This window comes from Triturus cristatus, chromosome 9 (assembly GCF_964204655.1).
Source record: "Triturus cristatus chromosome 9, aTriCri1.1, whole genome shotgun sequence".
NCBI classification, from domain to species: domain Eukaryota; kingdom Metazoa; phylum Chordata; class Amphibia; order Caudata; family Salamandridae; genus Triturus; species Triturus cristatus.
The window spans coordinates 727,669,738-727,693,880 of NC_140592.1; the positions used below are offsets into that span (position 1 = coordinate 727,669,738).

Below are 24,143 nucleotides of genomic sequence, written 5' to 3' on the forward strand. Positions count from 1 at the left end.
AGGAGGGGTCGGGGAGAGCGGCCCAGGTGTAGCTGATCAGGGCTGGCGGGTGCTCCTGGGAAATGCAGTCCCAAGGAGCTCACGCACTCGCTCGCAGCCCCGTGCAAGTACTTCCCTCGGTGTCCCCTTCAAGGCGCTGCGGTCAACACTCCTCACGCAGCGGGACCCGCGGAGCGGGTTCCGCAAGTAGTAGGCTGGCAGCAGGCGATTCCAAACGGACAGAAACAAAAGCAGCAAGGCGTCCCACTCGCCGTCTCAGCGAGAGCAGATGATAAGGGCTCGGTGGAAGGGTAGGAGGGGTCGGGGAGAGCGGCCCAGGTGTAGCTGATCAGGGCTGGCGGGTGCTCCTGGGAAATGCAGTCCCAAGGAGCTCACGCACTCGCTCGCAGCCCCGTGCAAGTACTTCCCTCGGTGTCCCCTTCAAGGCGCTGCGGTCAACACTCCTCACGCAGCGGGACCCGCGGAGCGGGTTCCGCAAGTAGTAGGCTGGCAGCAGGCGATTCCAAACGGACAGAAACAAAAGCAGCAAGGCGTCCCACTCGCCGTCTCAGCGAGAGCAGATGATAAGGGCTCGGTGGAAGGGTAGGAGGGGTCGGGGAGAGCGGCCCAGGTGTAGCTGATCAGGGCTGGTGGGTGCTCCTGGGAAATGCAGTCCCAAGGAGCTCACGCACTCGCTCGCAGCCCCGTGCAAGTACTTCCCTCGGTGTCCCCTTCAAGGCGCTGCGGTCAACACTCCTCACGCAGTGGGACCCGCGGAGCGGGTTCCGCAAGTAGTAGGCTGGCAGCAGGCGATTCCAAACGGACAGAAACAAAAGCAGCAAGGCATGAGACAGAAAATTATTAGAATTGGACACGAGGGTCATCCGGGGGTCTCTAGAACTAAAAAAAACATCAAGGCATTATACTGGTGGTCCAAAGTTGATTTGGAAATTAAAAGACAGGTTCGTGATTGCGTAAGTTGTGATGGTGCTGACAAGAGTCAGAAAACACTCAACCCTCCAATGTCTTCGTTAGGGTGTCTCAAATTACCTTGGGAGGATTTAGCCTTGGACATTATGGATCCCATAGGTGGTTTGTGTAAATATATTTTGGTCTTAGTAGACATATTCTCCAGATGGATTGAGGTCAGGTAGCGGAACGCATTAATACGGATGTTGTAATTCAATTTCTTGACAAATGCTTTATTAGAGAAGGATTACCAGCCACAATTTTGACTGATAACGGGGTACAATTCAAATCAGATGCTATGAAACAGTTCATGGGTGCCACCGGTATAGTACAAAGATTTACTGCCTTTTATCATCCGAGGGGCAACTCTGTAGAGTCAACAGAGTGGTTAATGGTGCTTTACAATTGGCTAGCAAAGAAAGGAAGAACTGGGATATAGAACTTGACAAACTGATATGGTCTTACAGGATCACTGTGCACGATACGTGTGGTGAAAGTCCTTTTGGTCTTATGAGAGGGAGGTTTCCCTATTGCAAAATTAACCCAACCTGGATGGGTAGAAGTAAGAAATATGTATGGGATTGCACTAAGGTCAGAGATTGTATTGTAAATTCACAAAGCAAAAACAAAGCATATTTTGATTCTAAACATGGTACCAAGAGTGTATTTTTGCAAGTTGGACAATGGGTCAGGATCAAAGAGGGTAAGAGAGTTGGAAAACTGCAGCCTCGTTTTTCTGCACCCAAGAAAATCTCTAAGGTAATGCGTAATACGGTCATGTTAGATGATGGTAGTATTCATCACATGAGCCGTGTTGCAATTGCACGACTTCAACATCCAAACAGTGACAATAATGTCAAGAAAAGGGAGATGGGTGGTGATTATTGGTGGTTAAGTCCTGAATGTAGTTCAAATTCGGGTGCTATGCCTGAGTTTGCACCTAACACACCAAATGACACCACTGGTATGGAGATTGCTACAAAGCAAAGAGTTGCACCTGATGTCCAATTTGATGGGACAAGGTCTGAATTAACATGTGATTCTATCCATAGTGATTTGCCAACCACCACAGAGTATTCTTGCCAACCTGAACAAACTAGTGGCACGGATAATATGCCTGTTGCCACGAGGTATGGCAGACGAGTTGTGACGCCTAAAGCTTTAATGATTTTGTTTGCAATTAATTATTTCTTTCGATAACTTTATTTCGGTCACAACGGACCATAAAAGTACAGGGTAAAATACGCACAAACACTATGTTACAGAAAATAAATAACATGCACCTAATCAGGAACAATCACAATCATATATATACACCTATTAAAACCGACATATATTAAAATCAAATTAAACCATTGAAAGTAGTTATCGGAGGTATACATTAAATTTCCTATAAATATGTAAGTCAACAATTTATTTAATTAAAAAATTCCTGCGCTTATTCCACATCCCATTTAAAAAGCGCAAGACGGCGAAAACGATAGGAGGGTGCGTATCATATTTTAATACTCTCAAGGCCTTATAACATTCTCTGAAGCCAAGGTTCCTACAAATAGGTTTCACCCAACGATTGCGTACAGTCTGATATTTGGGACAAAAAAACAGGATGTGGATCTCATTTTCAAGATGGTATTTGCACGCTGGGCACTCAGTATTTTTATTTAAGTCCCATTTACTAGTCAATATCATGAGCGGCAGACTACCCATCCTAAATTGCATGTACAGTTTCCTTGCCGAAGCTGGATTAATCAGGTCAAGGAAATCCTCCTTTTTGTAAATCCTCTTTTACTTGCAGGAACTGAGATGTCAGTCTACCAACTGTAGAGCTCACGTGAAGAGACAATAAATTGTGGTGCCTGTAATGGTATACCAAATCGGCCCTAGATATTGACGGGCACACTACTTCTGGTGTGCCCCATAACTCAGGTAAGCCAATCCTATTACATAGTTCCTTAATATGAATTAACCACGGGATTTTCTTGGTTCTAATTTCAGCCCACACATCCCTAAACTCATTTCTAAAGGGAGCTAATTCAGGAACTGACCATATTCTTCTCCAATACATAAGTGGCCTTAGGGCCACTTCCTCCTCAATAGGGAGAAGCCCTAGGTCCAGCCGAAGAGGTACTAACAGGGTGCTAACTGGCAATCCCAACAAATTCCTCATAAATGAGTGCTCCACCCTTGTAAGGCTTGTGGGCCTAAAATGCCCCCAAAGCTCCGCCCCGTACATAGAAGCCGCTCTAGCCTGTACTTTATAAATTTCTATAACTGGAGCTGCAGGCTTGTACACAGATACTCTGTGCATTTTCAAAATCCCACCCACCATTTATGTCAATTTTAAAGCAGCCTTTGCTACTAGGGCATCCCATTCCAGATGTTCCGCAAGGATGATGCCCAAATACTCAAAGGTTTTTACTCGTTCCAAAGGTATGCCGTCCAATACTGGATTTGGGCGGGTCTGCCTGGGTGGGTTAAAAATCATAAATTTAGTTTTAGATAGATTTATCTCCAGACCTCTTGATGCACAGAAATCGGCGAAGCCATCCAAGGTACGTTGGATACCCATTGATGTCTTGGACAACAACAAGGTGTCGTCCGCGAACATCAATGCGGGTACCCGGCCTGTAACTAACCTTGGAGCATCAATATCTTTTGTACCTAATAAATGGTCTATAAGGCCATTTATATATAAACTAAAAAGGGTAGGGGCCAGGACGCACCCCTGGCGCACCCCCTTTTTTACCGGGAAGCGAGCACACAATTCTCCATGCTTCCCGCATCTGACTTGGGCATAGGTTTCTGTGTGGAGCCTTATTAAAACATCCAGGAGGTATATTGGGATGCCAAGATCTCAAAGTACACTCCACGGTTTTCCCCTAGGGACCAGATCAAATGCAGACCTCAGGTCCACAAAAATGAGGTAGAGGCTGCCACCCTCCACACTCACTGTTTTCCAATACAGGACCTGGAGTCTGAAGATCTGGTCAATAGTTGACGTGCTCATCCTAAAGCCGGCCTGAAGAGTACTCAGGATCTTATTTTCCTCAACCCAGGCCTGGACTCTTTCCAGGATTATTCGTCCCATCAGCTTCTGGGTGATATCTATCAGGCTAATGGGCCTGTACTTGGACGGTAGTAGGGGGCAGTCTTTCTTATGAATAGCAACTATCTCTGCGCCACGCCAGGATTCTGGCGGATCCGATCCCATTAAGATGGAATTAAACAAGACACAGAGATAAGGGGCCCATATTTTTGGTTCTGACTGAAATAGGTCCCCTGGGAGCTTGTCAAGACCGGGCGCTTTGTTAGGTAATAGCTTGGCGATAGCAGATTCAACTTCAACAATAGTGATCTCCTGTACCCCCCCCCCCCCAATCGATACTCATGAAGGGGGCCAAAAGTTGAAGGTGCTAAATCGTCAATGCCCGACTGAGCATACAAGGTTCCAAAATGGGCTTCCCATACTGCTGGTGCTATATTTGGTACTATCGCTAATCCGCCGTCACTAACTATTGCCCAGAAGGATTTCAAATCCTTATGCTGGAGAGCAGTTCTCAGGTCTTCCCATTTATTTGCTTCCCAGGCCTTCTTCTCAAATTGAATAGCCTGCTTGTACTGCAACCGAAGTTCCTTTATCCTCGGCTTGTCCTTGACCTTTATAGCTTCTAATAAATCCCTTTTCGTTTTGCGGCAGGAGGCATTGTACCAGGGATGAGATAGGACTGGTTTTTCTTTAATGCTTACTTCCGGGTAGAACACCCCAAGCATCTTGGAAGTCAGATGGTTGTGTATTTCCACCGGCCTAGCATCCAGCCCTACTTGAGTGCCCAATGGCCCAACCCCAGCCATTTCCCTAAGATACGGCACAACCTGCTGGTATATGTGTGCTAACTTATTTGGGGAACTCAATATGTAGGGCCATTTTACTCTCCGCCTGTTGTTATGTAGCAGGAGAGGTTGTTGAACTAGAGTGGGCGCTACTGAGTAGTTAGACAGGCCCCAACTCCCTGGCTTAAGTGTCATATCCAGAGCATTGTGGTCACTGTCTTTCCGCTGGTAAATCTGAAAGTCCTGGACCCTATCCCAAAATCTGGATTCCACCAAAATGTAATCTATGGTCGAGGTTTGCCCTTCTCTGTTGAATGTTGGTAAGCCGGGTCTATCCGATTTTAATCTCCCATTACAAGCCCTCAGGGAAAAATAAAAAATAAATGAATTTATTTGGAGGACCAACGGCGTCCACGCTCTAACAGGTGGGATCAGGGGTTCCGGGATGTTCCAGTACTGGTTCTCACTATCTGAGTCATCTAGGCTCACATTACTAAGAGGCTCAAACTGTCAATTAAAATCGCCCCCTATTATTAAAATGTTCTCTGGGTCAAGAGTCAGTATGTAGTCTCTCAATTGTTCAATGACTCTAGACTCTTGCCCACTCTGAATTGGCCTAGAATAGATCTTAATTAGGGCTATTTGTTTGTTGGCTGGGAGGGATAGGAGGACACATTGTATATCATGGGAATTTGTTGGCAGCTGCTCTGCTTTAGCACCCAGGTGCGTGCCCACCCAGATGCTTAGCCCCCCTGATGGTCTGCCCCTACCCCTCATTGTGGCTGGTATATTTGTTCTTGATCCCTGCCAAATTCCAGGAGAGAATTTTGATGTTACTGTTTACCTCCCCTGCTTTAAAATTCTTGTATGTCCTACTACAGCTAACTGCCCCAGGTAGTAAATCGTCCATGTGCAACTATCCCCAAGTCGGGCCCCTTCTCCCTCGGTGCTCCGTCTCGAGCCCCTCTCGTAGCTATGCTACTTACACCCTCCTGTGTTACTGGAGATGGGGCACCAACGTGCTTGCTATTATTACCCGCCCTGCCGTTACCTCTAGGTACCGCAAAAATTCTCTCTCCACCCAAATGACCATATTGAAAAATACTACATTTCATTACAGGACCCTCCCTAGATGCTAAAAAACTCATAATATCAACTTTGGCAAGTGGGGGTGGACTACACCTCGAACGTCAATCTACCTGATCCAAAATGCTAAATCTATTATTGTGATGGAACATAGCCAGTGTCGGAGGACAATTTTGGGATCCCTTCCAATTAGGATATCCTGGCTGAAAGTTAAAGCCCGGATTTTCACTAACCCCCCAAGGCTGCCTTCTTCTAGTAGAATCAGTGTGTAGGTTGGTAGGTGTAGCCGGATAGAAGTAAGTTAGGGGAAAAGATTTTATTTGTGTTGCTGAGCTATCTGTCACCCAATTGCAGATGTGCTCGACGGCCCTTCTATTCCTGAAATTAATTACAACACAGTATATTTTTTGTCCGAAGCCCCACCCAGTACACACGTCTAGCAAAGAGAATTTCACTAGAAACCTGGTTTGGGAGAGGCCTGTTGTAATTTAGCCAGTGAATACACTTATTTTTAAGCTCACTGTAGTCCTCCTTTTTTCCCTGGCTTAGGACAGGAACCCCTGCTAAACCACCACATAAGGTATAGATGCAGGAGGGAGATCTATACATGGCAACACACTCGTCAGTACATCAGAGGTCTTAGCCATGTTTGCTAGTCGATCATATCTTGCTGTCCCTGTGTCCCCTCCACCCACCGCATTTCTAGGATTTGCTGGATCATTAAGCACAACAATATCACTAGGTTGATTTGGGTGTTCATCGGGTAAAACAGTTGGGGCAGATAAATCCGCTAAAACATTTGTGGCCGGCGGGGTTACATGGTGGCGAGCTGCATTCGTTGTCCTAGGCAACCCCTCTATATTACTGTTACCAACTTCAGCCCGCAAACCACCCTCTGCCTGTGCCTGTGCAGCTTTAAGCAATGATTCAAGGTGTAGAAGTCTATGTTCTATTGAGTTCAGTCTATCATAAATAGGAAGACAGGTCTCAGTAAATATGTGTTCCAGTTTAGCCCAAAAGTCTTCCCTGGACTCAGTGGAGAGGATGTCGCCAGAACTTAATAAAGTCGAAGACCCATGTGCAGTTAGCTGGGGTGTATCAAGTTCAACTACTGTTCCTATTATCGGATTTGTCCCCAAATTGCCACATTTCTGGATTTTTGCTTTTTATTCTTCAGTGTGGCTCCACCACGCTTTCTTTTGACTGCTAGGTCTGGTACCTGATGAATAGTCCCCCGTTTAGAACTAGATGCGGACCGAGTTAGCAAGCTCGTTCTAGTTGCTCCTGGAAGCTCGTGATTTAGTGGGCGGATGGCTGAACCAGCTACTACCAAGTCCACAGAAGCTAGGGGACCTGACAAGCTGCCAACTACTTTTGATGGCTGGTTGCCCTCACCTGTGTGACCAAAGGGCACAGTATCAACTGCTATCTGAGGCACAGGTGAGGACACCAGGGCCAGCCTGCCCATAGATGACCGCTTATCAAAAATCGGTTCCATAGATGGCCTCTTTTCTGTCATTTCAATTTCGTGTTCCAGCACAGAAGATGCCCTGGTTAAGAATTGGTCAATTGTACCCGCAATAGACCCTCCTGATAACAACTTTCTCCCCTTGGCTGTAGTAATTTTCCACTTTTGTTATAATGCGACTGCCCCAATAATAACCAACATATCAATAAAGTTACTTCAAAAATCAATGTCTCTCTTGTAATGTTGTCTATCTTCTCACAGACAGTTCACTTGTAATAGTGGCCTTAGACGTACAAAAAGCGTTTTCTATATACCTAAAAATAGGGTCGCTTGTGGGCTCAGTACGATTGAGAGCCTGTTTCTTGCGTGTGGAAGTGACTGTTAGCACAACAGCAGAGTTAATATGACCGGTAGCGCTGTCCCAACTTGATGGAATCGTCACCACACTTCACAGAAAGATTACACTCCCTCCGGTACTGGCAGACTCCCCTTATCACCAGGCTCGAGTGTACGCCAGCACAGATGTAACCCTCTACCTAGGTGCGTGTAGCCTGGATTGCTCTATTGCTCTATTGTGGTCCGCGCTACCTCTAAGCTATGAAGAAGTCAGATTTCACGTAACCGGGGAGTAAGGGGCTCCTCCACAAGGGCCACAAGGTCCCTAAGCATTTGTGCACATAGCGCTATGCTGTGCTCTCCCCCAAACTCGCACTCCCCGCCCCCAACTCTGCCAACTAGTGGGGGCCCCCCGGGACACTCCGAACCTCCGTTCTTCCTGGCCCCTGGGTCACAGCCGACGATCCCCTGGTTGATTGGTTGCTAGGCACTGGGTCCAATCCCAGCGCCGCTCCTCCCGTCCTCAATGTCAGCGGAGAAGCAGACACAGCGTCCCGAGGCTCCCGGGCAGGCCGGCGGCGGCAATTCCTCCGCACTCGGTACCTCTCTCCCCCTGGCACCGGCAGCAACGTCCCCCCCGGAGCAGCGCCTCTCCAGCCAGAAATGCTCACGCCTGGTATGTTTTGCTGACAGTTCTCGAGCTCAAACTCAAACTCCTAGCACCCGCTCCGGAACGCTCAGATTTCACATCCTGTGTGGTGGAGTGTATTCTCTTTCTTCGCCCATCAGTCTCCTAATGAGCCAGGTGCTTGAACACCCCCTGGTCACTTATCTCGCCTTGCTCACCGGTTCTTTTAAATGGGCACCACTTGGAGTAAATGATCAAAGTCTCGGAAAATAGTAAAAGAAAAAGAAATGAGGAATCCCAGCTATTCCTGTAAACTGAGCTGTGTTAAGTGTTTCCTCACCGCTGTTAAGCGTGTTAGGCGTCTTAGGCGTTTTAGGCTGTGTTAGGCGTTTCCTCACCGCTGATCAGTAACTCAAATTTGTTCCCAGAAATAATTGTAGGCGTCTGCGGTTTCTAACTGCTTCCAAAATGTGTTGTGAAACTAACCAAGTACAAAGTTAGAGCTTCCGCGGATTCATGCCGCCGCCCGGAATAGCTCCGTGAAGAAACAATAATAGTCCAGGGCATCCGCGTTTTCCTCACCGCCGCCCGGGAATAGTTCAGAGTACAGCAACCAAGGCAAAGGAAAAACACCTCCAGGACTGCAATTAATTCATTTATTGGATATGTTCATGTAAACATATTTTTTTTTAGTGTAGCATGTAGTTTTAGTTGTTGTTTGTTTCTTTTATCATTCATAAAGAGGATGTGTAGTAATCTAGTTCTTTAACAGTGTAGAACATATGTGTGGAATGTCACTACATCATTCAGAATGTATATTTATTATGGAATTTTAGAATGTACAGGCGGTGAGCCACAGAGCCTTAGAGAGGATGCCAGCACCCTTTACTCCTCTTGTACTTGAACCTTAATAAAACAGAATTTCCACTAAAGCGGTCTCCGGCAGGTTATTCCACCTGCCCAGGTTCTGGGGATGTATGGGGTGAGGTTAAACGTGGGCGTTGATAAAACCATGAATGAATCGAATATCTTTTAAGGTGTGTATACGCTATATGTTTACAAACGCGAACAAAACGCCGACCCCTTAAATGTAGTTATTCACCTAAACAGACAAATACAGAGCAACACTCAACAGGTGTTTATACACTCGCAGACATTAGGTAGCTGAGTTTGCTGTGTTTCCTCTTTTATTCTAATGTTTAATACATAAATGCAAAGTACTTAGTATTCGAACCGTGTCTTAAATAATAAACAGGATGGTTTAGTTATAAGCTAATTTAAAATTTTTAAAATATTGAATTCGCAAATATGTTTGAGAGTCTTACTTAAACTTACAAAACGTGTTTAATGTAAATTATGTCAGTCAACTAAACACGTTGATATTATATTGTGCCTGAACCGATCACCAATCGCAACGAAGTGATTCTGTCCCACTGCACGCGAGGCGTGTGACTAGGGCCAGTGCGGAGACCTCAAAGTCCACGACCCACCTGGGGCTAGTAACACCGTCTTCAAACCGCCCCACCAGAGCTTCGTGGCCCCAAGGAATCCTGTGTCTTGTTATGCTAGATCATTTTATACAGCGCCCAGTCTTCTATTCAGCGGCAAACAAAGCGCTTTACGAATTAGGCGACACAGAGCTACATGTATTACATGTATTACAGACCGCGCAGAGAACGTGCGCAGCGGGCGTGCCGCTGGCGCGCCGAAGGCACGCCTAAGGCAAGCCCGTCTGCGCCCGTCCGCGCCTGGAACGCGCCCAGCGCCATGACCCCTGGCCCCCGCGACCTACACCTCCCACGCCTGACCTACGACACCGCCGCCCTGACCAAACTCAACCCCGGCAGAGCACCGGGCTGCTGCCGCACCACCCTGAGATGCACCCACGGTCTTTTTACCTGCCGCAACTGCCGATTCACCTGCCTACAGACCTCCACCGCACCCCACAAGAACAACACCCCCGGACACAACCTCGAGTGCATCCTGATCAACACGCGATCCGTCCACAGACACGCCATCGAACTGTGGAACCTCATCGACTCAACAGCCCCGGACATCGCCTTCCCCACTGAGACCTGGACGAACCCCTCCTCGGCACCCGACATCGCCATAGCCATCCCTGACGGATACAAAATCATCAGGAAAGACCGCACCAACCGCACCGGAGGCGGCATCGCCATCGTCCACAAGAGCTCCATCCGCATCACAACCAACACCGACCACACACTCCCCGACGCTGAACACCTCCACTTCCAAATCCACAGCGACCCCAAAACCACCCTCAGAGGAACCCTCATCTACAGACCCCCCGGACCACGCACCAATTTCAGCGAAGACATCGCAGACTTCGTCAGCCCACACGCCCTCCCCTCCGCCGACTACATCCTCCTGGGAGACCTCAACTTCCACCTGGAGAACTACAACAACACCACCACCCTACTGGACAACCTCTCCAACCTCGGACTCAAGCAACTGGTCAACACCCCCACCCACTACGCCGGACACACGCTCGACCCCATCTTCTCCTCCAGCAAACACATCTCCTTCAACCACAGCACCAAACTCTCCTGGACGGACCACAGCTGCGTCCACTTCAGCTACAGGAAAACCACAACCCACCACCACGCTCAACAACCACCGAGAAGACAATGGAACCGAATCACCGCCAACCAACTCACATCAGCTCTCTCCCAGAACCCGCCCACCAGCACCTCAGACCCCAACGAAGCAGCCAACAACCTCACGAGCTGGATCTCCGACTGCGCTAACATCCTGGCTCCCCTGAAGACCCGAGCGAACTGAGCCAACAACAAAAGAAGCTCCTGGTTTAACTCCACCCTCAAGGACTCCAAAAAACGATGCTGCAGCTTCGAGAAAACCTGGCGCCTCGACCAGACCGACAAAAACATGTCAGCCCTCAAAAACGGCACCCGGAAACACCACCAACTCCTCCGCGCCGCAAGAAAATCTTACCTTCAAAGACAGACTTGACAACAACTCCCACAACAGCAAAGAACGTTTCGGCATCGTCAGAGAACTCTCCAACCCCGACGCCGAAAACAACGCCATCACCCCCTCACAAGACCTCTGCGACTCCCTCGCAGCCTTCTTCCACCACAAAATCACCGACATCTACAACAGCTTCACCACAACAAACGCGAACCCACCACCAGAACCCACCCCCCCACAGTACCACCATCCACGCCTGGAACCCGATCACCACCGAGGAAACCACCCGCACGATGAACTCCATCCACTCAGGATCACCCGCCGACCCATGACCCCACCACATCTTGAACAAAGCCGACAACATCATCGCCCCCCATCTCCGAGACGTCATCAACACATCCTTCACCACCGCCACCTTCCCCGAGAGCTGGAAACATGCCGAACTCAACGCCCTCCTCAAGAAGCCGACAGCAGACCCCACAGACCTCAAGAACTTCCGACCCATCTCTCTCCTCCCGTTCCCAGCAAAGGTTATTGAGAAAACCGTCAAAACTCAACTGACTACCTTCCTCGAAACCAACGAATCACTCGACCCTTCGCAGTTCGGTTTCAGGGCCAACCACAGCACCGAGACCGCCCTCCTCGCAGCCACGGACGACATCAGATCCCTGACCGACAAGGGAGAGACCGTGGCCCTCATACTCCTTGACCTCTCCGCAGCCTTCGACACGGTATGCCACCGCACCCTGATACAGCGCCTCAACAACGCCGGCATCCGAGGCAAGGCCTTGGACTGGATCATCTCGTTCCTCGCCGGAAGAACTCAGAGAGTCCGCCTCCCCCCCTTCAGATCAACAGCGACCAAGGTCATCTGCGGCGTCCCACAAGGATCCTCCCTCAGCCCTACCCTCTTCAACATCTACATGACGCCCCTGGCAAACATCGCACGCAAACACGGACTCAACCTCATCTCCTACGCAGACGACACCCAACTCATCCTCTACCTCACCAACGACCCTTCCTCTGCTAGAACCAGACTACACGAAGGAATGAAGGAAGTAGCGGACTGGATGACGGACAGCCGGCTTAAACTCAACACCGACAAGACGGAAGTCCTCATCCTAGGCCCTACTCCCACCGCATGGGACGACTCCTGGTGGCCCCCCGCCCTAGGCAGCAGTCCCCAACCCACCGACCACGCCTGCAACCTGGGCTTCATCCTGGACTCCTCCCTCTCCATGACCAGACAAGTCAACGCAGTCACATCAGCATGCTTCAACACCCTTCGCATGCTCCGCAAGATCTTCCACTGGATCCCCACCGACACAAGGAAGACCGTCACCCACGCCCTCATCACCAGCCACCTGGACTACGGCAACACCCTCTACGCCGGCACCACGATCAAACTACAGAAGAAACTCCAACGAATCCAGAACGCCCCCGCACGCCTCATCCTGGACGTTCCGAGCCACCACCACATCTCCGGACACCTGGAAAAGCTTCACTGGCTCCCAGTCAGCAAGAGGATCACGTTCAGACTCCTCACCCACGCACACAAAGCCCTTCACAACCAAGGACCCAAACTCATCAACCACCGCGTCTCCTTCTACATACCCACCCGCACCCTGCGATCGACCGGACAAGCCCTGGCAGCCGTCCCCCACATCCGCAAAGCCACCGCCAGAGGCAAATCTTTTTCCTACCTCGCAACGAAGACCTGGAACTCTCTCCTCAGCCATCTCCGCTTAACACAGGACCACCTCTCCTTCAGAAGGCAGCTCAAGACCTGGCTGTACGAGCAATAACCCCCTCCCCCCCAGCGCCTTGAGACCCTTCGGGTGAGTAGCACGCTTTAAAAATGCCAATGATTGATTGATTGATTGACATCCGCTGTAGGTATTTTTATTATTATCATGACATACAATTATTATTATATTCTTTACACTAATATTCCTCATACATACGGCCCCACACACACTCATTTTCTCACTCACTCTGCACTTGTTGCCTGAAAGAAATCCATAGGCCCGGCCCTGACAAAAACAAGCCTCGATCTCTTGTCTTTATGGGGCCATGTGTTAGAAACACATGGCTCCTTAAGATAAGAAAGTGCTTTGCGACAGACGCAATGCAGGCCACCGAGTCCGGCTCTGAGGCCAAAGGGCGTCTACAGAAAACCCTAATTTCCAATAGCAGGCCACCGTTTAGCATAAACGGTAATGCCAGCCAATGGACGAGGGGCGGGATTAAAGCCCTCTACTGAAGGTCCTTGTCAACAATAAATCTTGCGAGGCAAGCAGCGCATGCGCTGCCACGCCACGCGAGACCTAAAAATGCCCTGTGGAAATTGTTATATGTTTTACCAAACGGCATTCTCATCTTTCACTGTTTTGCCAGCACAAGTTCTCCAGGTACTACCTGGAGGAAATTGTGCATGAGAAATAACACTGGTTGAAAACACAATTTTCACGAAACCCTATTTCATATTATGTCAAACAATGTTTGCACCCGATTTTAAACTTACATTGACAATAAATAGAAGTCAATGGGGAAAATACATTCCCCCATTTTTTTCGAAAATCTCTCACTTTCTTTTTTCTAAAATGTTAAGCATAAACACCCCATTAGGGCGCACGTATAATAATGTACCGTTGCATTTGCTCTTACATTTTTTTTTTTTTACATTTCCTGTTTTGCACCCATTCCCCTGTTCTTGCACATCCAAATATATACATTACAACACAAGGAAACTCCTGCAGAGATCTAAACATCGAGAAAATACATTCTTCGATTAACTTCCATTACGGGCATTTTTAAGTGTAAGAAAAAATAATATTACTTTTGCTGAAAAAAATGGAATTGTACAAACTAGATCGGAGCGCTGGTTTTAAACCTTACTAAAAAAATCTAGATTTTATGCAGCTGCATTGTGTACGTGCAGGCAACAGCTGGACCACCAATGTATAAGTGGCCTACAGGACGCATGCGTTTTAGCCCGTTTCTAAAGAACTTTGACGCGAACATCCGGTGGTACCGGAAAGGACGTCACCCAGGAAGTAACGTCACTGCCTGTGCCGACATTTTCAGGAACAGGCGAGGATCGAAGAAATAGGAGAATGATTGCTTTTCTTTCCCCTTTTCAAATGCAACTAACAACTTGAAGATCTCGCATTCAGCCCATGTTTACGAATTGCTTCGAGGTAAAAGCGTGGTCAGCGAAATCGGGGGCTCGGATCGTACTCCGAAATGTATGCATTCCATTTCTGTGCTCCTAATGTTCATCAACAACACCTGACTTGTAGTTTATCTTTTTGCTGATAGTTAATAATGCCTGTTGTATCTTTTACGTTTTGGCGTTTCTGGTTTGTATGTTAATTGACATCCGATCCCTTCGTGTCAAGTTCTGCTCCATAAAACTGTAAAAAACATACCATCGTCCTATCTGAGACTGCTAGCCTCTGACAGCAAGAGGATATGTTTTGTTTAGTCTCTAATAGGACGAGGGTTTTTTTTTCAGTTTTGGAGCAGAACTTAACCCGAAGGGATTGAAGCGCGTGTACAAGGACATTCATTATATTACACAGGGTCACATTTGTTTTTCCTTTACGCACGGGAAGCTTACGTGATTTGCAGATCATAGTATGTTGAGTGGACGCCGAGTTTTTTTTTAATTTAATCCATTTATTTATTTTATGCGTTTTTATATAGCGCCGACTTTATCCGGAGGTGTCAGAGCGCTTCACAATAGGTTCCTCCGTTCCAAAGACGTAAGTACCTCTGGCCATAACGCCAGATCTTTTCGAGGTTATCTGGTAGTTCCTGCGGGTATGACGCATACTCATCTGAGCTCTGTTTATTTAGTATAACCTGCATTTTTGGCGATCCTTGTCTGTATGGTTTTTACAATGGAGGCAGTTGTGTGGCTTTTTCTAGGGCACGTCTATCTACCACGATTTTAGGCTGCCTGTCTATCACCTCACGTAGGCTGTGTTGTTTGCAAAGCTATTCTTCATTCATTGCTCTTTCAGTCTACAGGGATCGTGCCATTTTTAACATTACGGGACCACCAGTGATACAAACGTGGTGGCAATAATAGTGTCCCTCTCTCCATTCATCTCACCTACCACTGGTACCTTGATTCTTGGGAAGCTTTGAATGGCACACTTTATTGGACTAATTTTCTTCTAAATCGCACATTTCGACTATAATCCTACTCTTTGCCTTGGAGACGCTGATTTTCAGTCTTGCCTGTGCTGTGGTAAGGGGCACCGTGGTGTCAATCATAACGTCTCTGCTGTTCCTGCAGCCCGTGCTCCCCTTTTCGCAAAGTTAACCACACAGCTGTTTGGATATCCACAACTCTATCAAGTATTTCAAATGTCAATGTTTGCCATCATATGTTCAGTAAAAACATATATGTAGATGTCAAAGTGGTTAAAAACAGTGTTAGAATATTTTGGCCTCCCTCCTACATGGTTGTTTCTGAACCAAACCTGAGTTTGAGTAGCGCAGGTGAGTTATTTTTTGCATTCTGCTTTGAAGTCATGTTTATCAGATTATAAAACCTGGGACTGTAGGTACAGAATACAGTGTGAAACCGGACCTGGCGAAGCAAATAGTTGGCCGTCAGCCTTCTGGCTTTGTCAGTGCTAGTTTTGCATCATCATGTCTTTTGCAAAACGCTGTCAGCAGAAGCTGCAGGGTTCTTGTCGGTGTAAAAAAAAAAAAAAAAAAAAAAGCTAAAAGCAAAGATTTTTTTTTCCTCTCAGATGGCACACTTGCTATAACAGTTGATGACACTGAAGGAACTACGTTATCCCACAATGTGTTTCTCATGAAAGGAAAGAATGATGTTACAGTGAAGTTAGTAATTGGCTTGATTGAGCTGACCCTTTGGCCACTGTATGCTGCAGTGGGTGGGACAAAAATGTAAATGACACAACAGACCAGTGGAAGAAGAGGTCTGGCTGAACGTCCTTGCAATTTAAATATATTGGATATATAATTTTAGTGAAATCGCCAGACATAAAGACACCTGGGTTGGATGACCTTTATAAGAAATGATGCTTGAAACTCATTCTATCACCTTTTTTTCCTCTCTTGAATCTCTATTCTCTCTTCTCATCTTATACTTTGCCAGTCTTCCCTCTCAATTTCTATTGTTTCACCATCTTTTTATCACAATTTTGTTTTTCCTACCATGTTTCAGTCTTCCTTTCTAGTTTTTATTTAATCTACTTAATGAAGCTCCCTTTGAGGTCAAAGCCTACCAGACAGCACATCTGTCTGGTTTACTAAAGACATTTTCTGTTGCTTACCATCTGCTTTGTGGTTTGTAACTCACATTTTCTGGCTTTCTATTTGCTAGCTTTATTTGCTTTAGGCTGTCTAGTTCACCTCTCCTGTTGCTCAAAACTTGTTTAACTGTATTCTTTCACAGATTTGCTTTCTGTAAACCGGCCTTAAAATCTTGTTCTCATCTTGCCACACTTACTGTGCCTTCGAAGACAGGTCAAATATAAGGGTTTCTCTTCCAAGGAGCTTGGGGTTTATTTTCCATTTTCTCACTTCAAAGTGAGAGAATTTGTGACAGTCCTGCGGAGTACCCATGTAAGAGGAGAGCGTGGTGTTTTTTTTTTTTTTTTGTAACATGACAAAAGATGTTTCAGAATATATCAATGAGTACAAATGAAGCTTTTTTTTTTTTTGTAATTCTGAAGTGCGGTAGAAACAAATATTTGAATACGATCAAAACACACCGACAGCAGTTGATAAACATTTGCACACATTATCGGTTGTATGCAGTAAAACCGTATTCTGGTGCACATGTAATGGTCAACAATTGAAAGTGTGGCAGTGGGCTACCACACTTTGCAGAACCCACACTACACCACACCACTCTGACGTGCCACTCCACTCTATGCACCTCCACTGTAAGACACTAACCAACGCCTATCGACTCGCCCCACTCCACTGAACACTAGTGTAACCCAATCTACCCCACACTGTCACGGACTGTCCGGAACTATGTCTGGAACACAGTCAGGGACTTGAGCAAGGACTGGGTAGAAAACGTACCGTGCACAGAAAGAGTAGTACAGTGTTGTCCAGGATCACACAAGGAGTCAATTGCTGTAACAGATACTGACTGAAAATACCCACATATAGGATATGTATGCAAAGGCAGGGTCTGTGGAGCTTATACCTATGGTGATGTTATAACTGTAACTCAAAGACCATATTCACAGTGAACAAGAATCGCCACTCTTTACTGCCAATGGGACTGGGCTGCAGCCTTTGGACGTCGAACATCAAGCAGCCACAGTCCTCTCTACTCGCCCCCCCCATCCCTAACAGGGGTGACTGATTTAAGTGGGTCCTTGCTTTCCCCACTGCTTTTGCTGCTGTAGGGGGCAGGTGGCAGCAGCAGACACCTTGGCGCGCTCAAGCCGCACCCTCCGAGCGGTGTGTGGTGCCGCAGCCTAGTGCTTTTACTGCCCGCGTCTCTTGCCACCGCTTGTTAACTCCTGCGAAGCGGCACGGCTAGCACTGCAGGGCAGGCTGCGCTTCCATTCCCTCTCCGCGGGCGGGTCCGGTCACTAGTTGAAAGCTGCAGGTGCAGATAATGCAGTCGGAAGGGGTCCGCTAGAAACGGAGACTAGACCATTACCAGCTGGACTGCAGCCCCGCCCCTTTCACGTCAGACGCAACACCAACCACAAGGAACATATCCAGATCTTAATGGAAGGCAGAGCTGCAGTACTTTTAATACAACAATAAATCCCAACAAGGAACTAAAGTCCAATGAAGAATATGGGAGATACACTTTAGTAAATACAAGGCATAAGGTTCAACGGTATCCACTTTCCCCTGTGTTTTCTCTACTTGCCTGTATAGTAAATCATTCTAGTCTAAGGATTGCAGCTGCTAGAACAAGGCCAAAACCTTCCTTTAAAAACAATTAAACCTTAAGTTCTTGCTCTGAAATTGGATCAGCATCTCTATTCTTAAACCTTCTTTGAAACCAAGACCAGTGGTGGGAATACACACAAAGAATAGAAGGCCTTCTAGAAGACTTAACTGTGATGGCTAAATTCCCAGTTAAACCCTATCCTGAAGCTCTACCCTCTCATTCTCCAAGCTGACAAGCGAAGGCGGTTCAAGACTCTCAGAGAAAAGAGTGGGAACCGGTGAGCGATGGTAGAGTTTGAAATTTCCAATCTAAACCATTCGAAATTAAATTAAAGTGAGAAAACCAGGATGAACGGGGACAAGCAGAAATGACAAGATTCACTGAAGCCTTCTTTCTCCTAATCTTTGACTCTTGGAATTGTTAGGGTCTGTCAGTCAAAATATCTTTATTCGGTTGGCTATCAGCCATAAAAGAATGCATCAAACGACATTTAAAACAAGAATTTGCAATGCAATAGGTCTCGCATTTTTAAAGTTTGAGGTATTGGTGTTGCATTATTTAGCAATGCCAATAGCTCAAACTTTAATAAGGCAGACACTTGGCAACTCCAGTTAATACAATTAAAATGTATCCGCATTAAAGCGAACTCGCAGCTAATAGCCGTGAAAAAACAGCCATGAATCTCCCGTGCCTGATAAGAGGCGTACTTCACAGGCAGTCGTAGACAAATTGGGCATTTCAAAGCGGCCTGCCAGATGCTTGTCTGGATTAACATGTAAATGCGGCCAGCCCATCGGCCATTGTCGAACCTGGTGGCTGAGGGCGGGTGACGGCATTGTCCGGCCCTCCCCGTGTCACTCCCCGAGGGGTGAGGGTTGGCGTCAATCCTGTAACTTGCCACTCTGATGTGAGCTCACAATCCCCGAAACCAACACCTAAGCAGACCAAACGAACACATTAGCTGCCCAAACTCTGCAGCTGTAACTCCCTGCTAATGTGGCCGGGGGTGTCGGAAGTAGCTATGGGAAGAGCATTAGCCCAAGAAACCTATCAAGAGTGCCTTCTTCCTTGAGAATTACCTACAGCGCTTTCCCTGCAGATTTATATAATAATTAAGAACAATTTAAGGTTATGGATGGATGCTTTTGTGTGTGAGATGCAGGATAAGGGGAAAAAATAAAACGTTTGCATAAAATCGTGTTCTGAAAAGCCTTCGAGATAAACAATGTTGTGTCTGTAGTGTTTAGCAGCATGTTGTTGCTGGGTGCTGTGATCTGTCTGTGTACTCAAGATGAAGCAAAAATAAGCCCATAAAGAAAAGATCTAGAAACCGGTTTTGCAGAGTGGTCAAATGGTGATCTTTAATCGTGTTTAACTCAGACCAATTAAACCAGAGAAACTGCAATGTAAAATACATCGTGCCATGTCTATAAATGGACATATCGAACTCAATTGAAAGAAGGGAAAAATAGACTTGTGCTTGGTGACCTCAGCTTTTTGGTCACATAGCCTGCATTTCCTTTTCACAAATCCCGTACAACAAGTACCAGAATGGAAGGCGGTGGGTTACTTAGTCTCACTTGAAACAAACAAAACCCGAAATGTGTTGGCCGTTAGTCCATGTTTTCCGTTGCATTCTGGGTCTCGTATTCCCGTTTATCCCTTTTTGAACACATGCCTGCAAATAACGAATTAAAACCAAATCCTGAGTGAGCTAGTTTCACAAAAGCGAGAGCCTTGTCTGACTTGAGTTGCACTCGAAGTAGTGTGTACAGTGTAACCTACCTCTGAACAGACAAAGGTTTACAATCCTCCAAAGCGACAAATTGCACCCGAGTGGTCCATGAACGGGATGCAGCTACCACAGCGCTCAAGGTTACCAGGACAATACGTGCCTAGTTCATCCTCGTCATGTTTTTGTTTTGCATTCCAGGACTTGTAGGTCTGATTTAATAATTGCGTAAACTGGACTACAAGCTCCAGAACGCAAAGAAAAACCCAATGAACCACTCACTGCGTGGACCTGGGAAACTCGGGAGCTCTAAATACGACCAGGGTCTATGGATCTTGTAACAGGACTAAAACCATGAGCTGGTATCTGGGAGTAGTAGAGTTTAATAACTAGCTGGCCGCACCAACACCAAACGAGAAGGCAGAAGCAAGCAGCAGGGAAAGCGATCGCTTTCACTTTCACGGTGGCTTCAAAAACAAAGAAGCCTGCGAGTGGTGCGCGCGCCACAGCAAGCCATATGGTTTCAATTATCGCGCCCGTGTCTGGGCACGATAATTGAAACCATATGGCAGGAATGCGCGTAATAGACACCAATAGGCCATGGGCAGAGCAACGCGCTAGCCTTTGGACGATTGTCTGCTATCTTAAAAACAAACACGTAGGCAAAGGCCAATAGCAGGCCACAAAAGTAAAAACGCACGCACGAGCGTGTACAATTCCAGGGTCCGTTTTGGAACCCCGAACAAAAGGACTCTCGCTGCGCGAGCAGTTCTGCGCACTGCATCGCTAGGCGCGAGACCTAAAAAGGGATACAGACCATAAATGTGTTTCAAAGCGATGACCATTCACTATCCGAGTAATAATCAACAATTTAGCACAAAATAGCGGCATGAATTAGGTGACGGGGTATAAGTTCATAACAATCCCCTGTCCCAATGAACGATAAGGCCCAGAGATATTTAATTAAAACAAATAAATAAAATAATTTTCCAACAATTCTGCGTAAACGAACAGCCGAAGAAATAGATCTGTAAATCATTAAACAAGTAAATTAATCTTTTAAAAGATGGAGATAATATAAAGCTGCCCGACACTTCCTGATATTTAAAAACTTTAGGAGAGGGATAATAAAATCACGCCTTGGCTTGATATAAAGTTGGCAAAAGAACATAAAATGAAGTGTGTACTGAGTGGACTTGTAATCACAAGGGCACAGAACCAGTTTGGCATCGCAGTAAACTTTGCGGGGATAAGAAACCAAAAAATGCGAAATGACAAACTTGAATCTAATAAGGTAGAACAATTAAGTGTGACTGAAATAAAAGGAAAGTTAAGGCTCAATGCCTAAAGAACAAACTAGAAACAAGTGTTCTAAGACACTCTTTTTTTACACTCTCTAAATTTCCTCTAGTTGAGTATAGGCAAGTTAGAAAGTGCCTTTTCAGTTTTGCTTTTGGGATCTTAGCAATGCTAGCTGGATTGTGAAAGCAATCTGCCAGCCCCAGGGACTCTAACTGTTTTTTTTTAAAATATAACTGAGCCAGGGTATTTTTGTCATGTAATCCAATTTAAAACAGTCTAAAATAATTGCACGATTTAGGGCTGGTTCTTCCTTCTCCCAAACGGAATGCCACAATAAAATCGGTGCTAATTGTATACAAAACGACAAGGGAATCAAGCCAAGTTTGCTGTGACAGACAGTAGTAGGGAGGCTATTGGGGACTGTCAACCGGTGTCTCATAAAGATATTTTCTGCTCTTTGTAGACCCACTGGGTTTAAAAAAATAAAAAAAACTTGCTCCAGCCCCATACAGTATAACAGAACAGGAGCGAGCCTTATAGATGTTAATAATTGCATTAAACGGTCTTGAGCCTAGCTTTTTCGTGAATCTAAAAACCACCTCCTGGTTTAGGTTGCAGGGCACATGCCCTGAGATGCAGAGGATCCAACCACCAGCGAACCACCAACGAAGCACATTCCGAATGCAGGTAGGCAATCTGATTTGAAATTCTGGGAAGTCACCTTCAAGGCTGACACTAAATGCTGAGCCAGAATTCCCATGTGAAATCTGGCCAGAGTAATTTCTGGTAAAGTTCCGGCCATATCTTCCTGGACTTGGAACCAGGATCTCATCTGTGAAGTTCGATATTTATATAATACCCTTACTACTCTACGATCTGGAAAAAGTACTATCGCCTAATCTATGTGGAATCTTGGTCCAGTAATATCCTTGTTCTGCACTAGAATTGACCTGGATTACTTCGTTTATTAACACCTGTGGATTCAAGCAGTGACTGAACTTGATGCAGACGATGATGATTGTCTTGGAAATCAATGAGAAATGAACCAGTTGTACAAATAGGGATTTGAAAGAATGTTCTAATTGTGTAGTAATGCTACCAGAGGACTCCACACTAGAGCTGGTTTTAGACCAAAATGTGGGGCAAAAAATTGTGTCCATCCCCTTCATACAAATCTGCGGAGCCTCTGATGACACTTGTGCATGTAAGTTCACATCCTGTATGTTGGATAGTGGGTTATTTGTTGGGGGGGGGGGAGCAAGTTCCCTCCAAAAGTTATAATCCTAATCCTTGTCAGGGTAAACCACTACAGTCACTAAATAAACCTGAGCTCAACCCCTTGGTAGCTGTGGCACAGAACAGACAGGCTTAACTTAAGGCAATGTGTACTGAATTTATGAAGAATTACAACACTTATAAAGTCGAAATGCACAACAATAAAAGTTCCAAAATGTATCAGAACAAGAGTAAAATTTTAACAAACAAAATGATACCAAAACGGCACTGATCAATAAGAGAAAGCAGATACATTATTATTTTAAAGTTGTAGAAATAGCGCCAAGAAGCACAAAGTGCCAATAATAATCAATGGCCGCAGTAGAACAGGACCTATGTGCAATTTGATACTGAATGCGATGGAGCTCGGGTTGAATACACTAACCAGGTTCGTCCTGGTCAAACATTTCGCTTTCTAACTTTAGTCCTCAAAATCCCAATTTCGAGCCCTGCTTATTATACTCATCTAATCTTACTCCTATAGCAGAAGATGCAGCTACTTTCCTTTGTGTAAATGATCCTATTGCTCCATCAGAGCTCTCTTTAGAATAGACAGATATTACTTTTGCCTTGAAAGAGATAACTAGAGGCAAGGCCCCGGGCAAAGACAGAGTGCAAGCAGATACTTTCTTACAGGACAGGAAGAGCTGGTCCGGGTACATCCTTCTCCTGGCTAACGCCATTGTAAGCAGAGCTCCCATTCCAGAATCCTGGAAAGGAGCTGAAGTTATCCTGATACATAAGAAAGGAGATCATCTTCACCATGCAATTATAGGCCAATCAGTTTAATTGACTATGTACAGAAAATCTTTGTGCATCTCCTTTTGGGCAGAATTCAGGTCTTGATCAATGACAACGATGTTTTGTCACCTTTGCAGGCCGGTTTCCGCAAGTGGGTAAGCACCACAGGCCAAGTCTTTAGGTAACTTCTCCTGTAGTAGAAGACAGTTGAGATCGGCAGAGGCAGCTTGTAGATTGCCTTTGTCGATCTCAAATCGGCCTTTGACCTTGTCCCTCACAAGAAACTGTGGCAGGTCCTTTCTGATGAGGGCCTACCTTTAGACCTTCTGACCGTCCTAATTTGTGAGCATGAGGACAATTAAGCACTGTTTCACTGGGGGATACGGGGAGAATCGACCGAACGGTTGCCTATCCTTAAAAGGGTCTGTCAATGCTGTGTATTTGCCCCCACTTTATTTCCTTTATTTTTAAACCATATTGTTCAATATCTTTCTAGTTTTCCCACTGACGCCCCAATCTTGACTGCAAAAAAGACACAGATGATGGACGGAATGCAGAGCAAATCAAACCTTCACCCCCAGTCAATAGATCTGGGTTAAATCCTTCGTTCTTTTGCTCATCATGCGACCCCCCCCCCCCCCCATTTTAGACCCAGCCATTTGCATATCAGTCCTGGCCCTGTGCCTCATGGGAACAGTCCAGCCCGAACTGCTGAGCCAGGTCCTCCCTGGACCAGAAACAAGCATCCTGCTCATCAGACAGGCTAGCTTGAATCCAGTTTTACAGTTAGCCCGGGAACCGCGTCTGGGCATACCCAGGCGCATTTAGGGCCCGAAAGCAAAAGACACACAGATGATGGACGGAATGCAGAGTTAATCAAACATTCACCCCAGTCAATAGATGTGGGTTAAATCCATTGTTCTTTTGCTCACCA

The 24,143-nt window shown here is 46.3% G+C and overlaps 1 protein-coding gene across 3 annotated transcripts in view; it reads left to right on the forward strand.

Moving 5' to 3' along the window:
• Window positions 1–14,275: 14,275 nt before the first annotated feature.
• The window catches only part of MEN1 (menin 1), a 117,040-nt gene continuing 107,172 nt past the window's right edge, over window positions 14,276–24,143 (forward strand). Inside the window, exons 1-2 of one of the 3 annotated variants that reach the window (XM_085625927.1) lie at window positions 14,307–14,446; window positions 14,955–15,013. The gene's annotated coding sequence lies outside the window, so the exon portion shown is untranslated. Of the gene's footprint in view, window positions 14,495–14,954; window positions 15,014–24,143 lie in introns of all 3 variants that reach the window. The other 2 variants (XM_085625925.1, XM_085625926.1) reach the window with 2 other exon arrangements.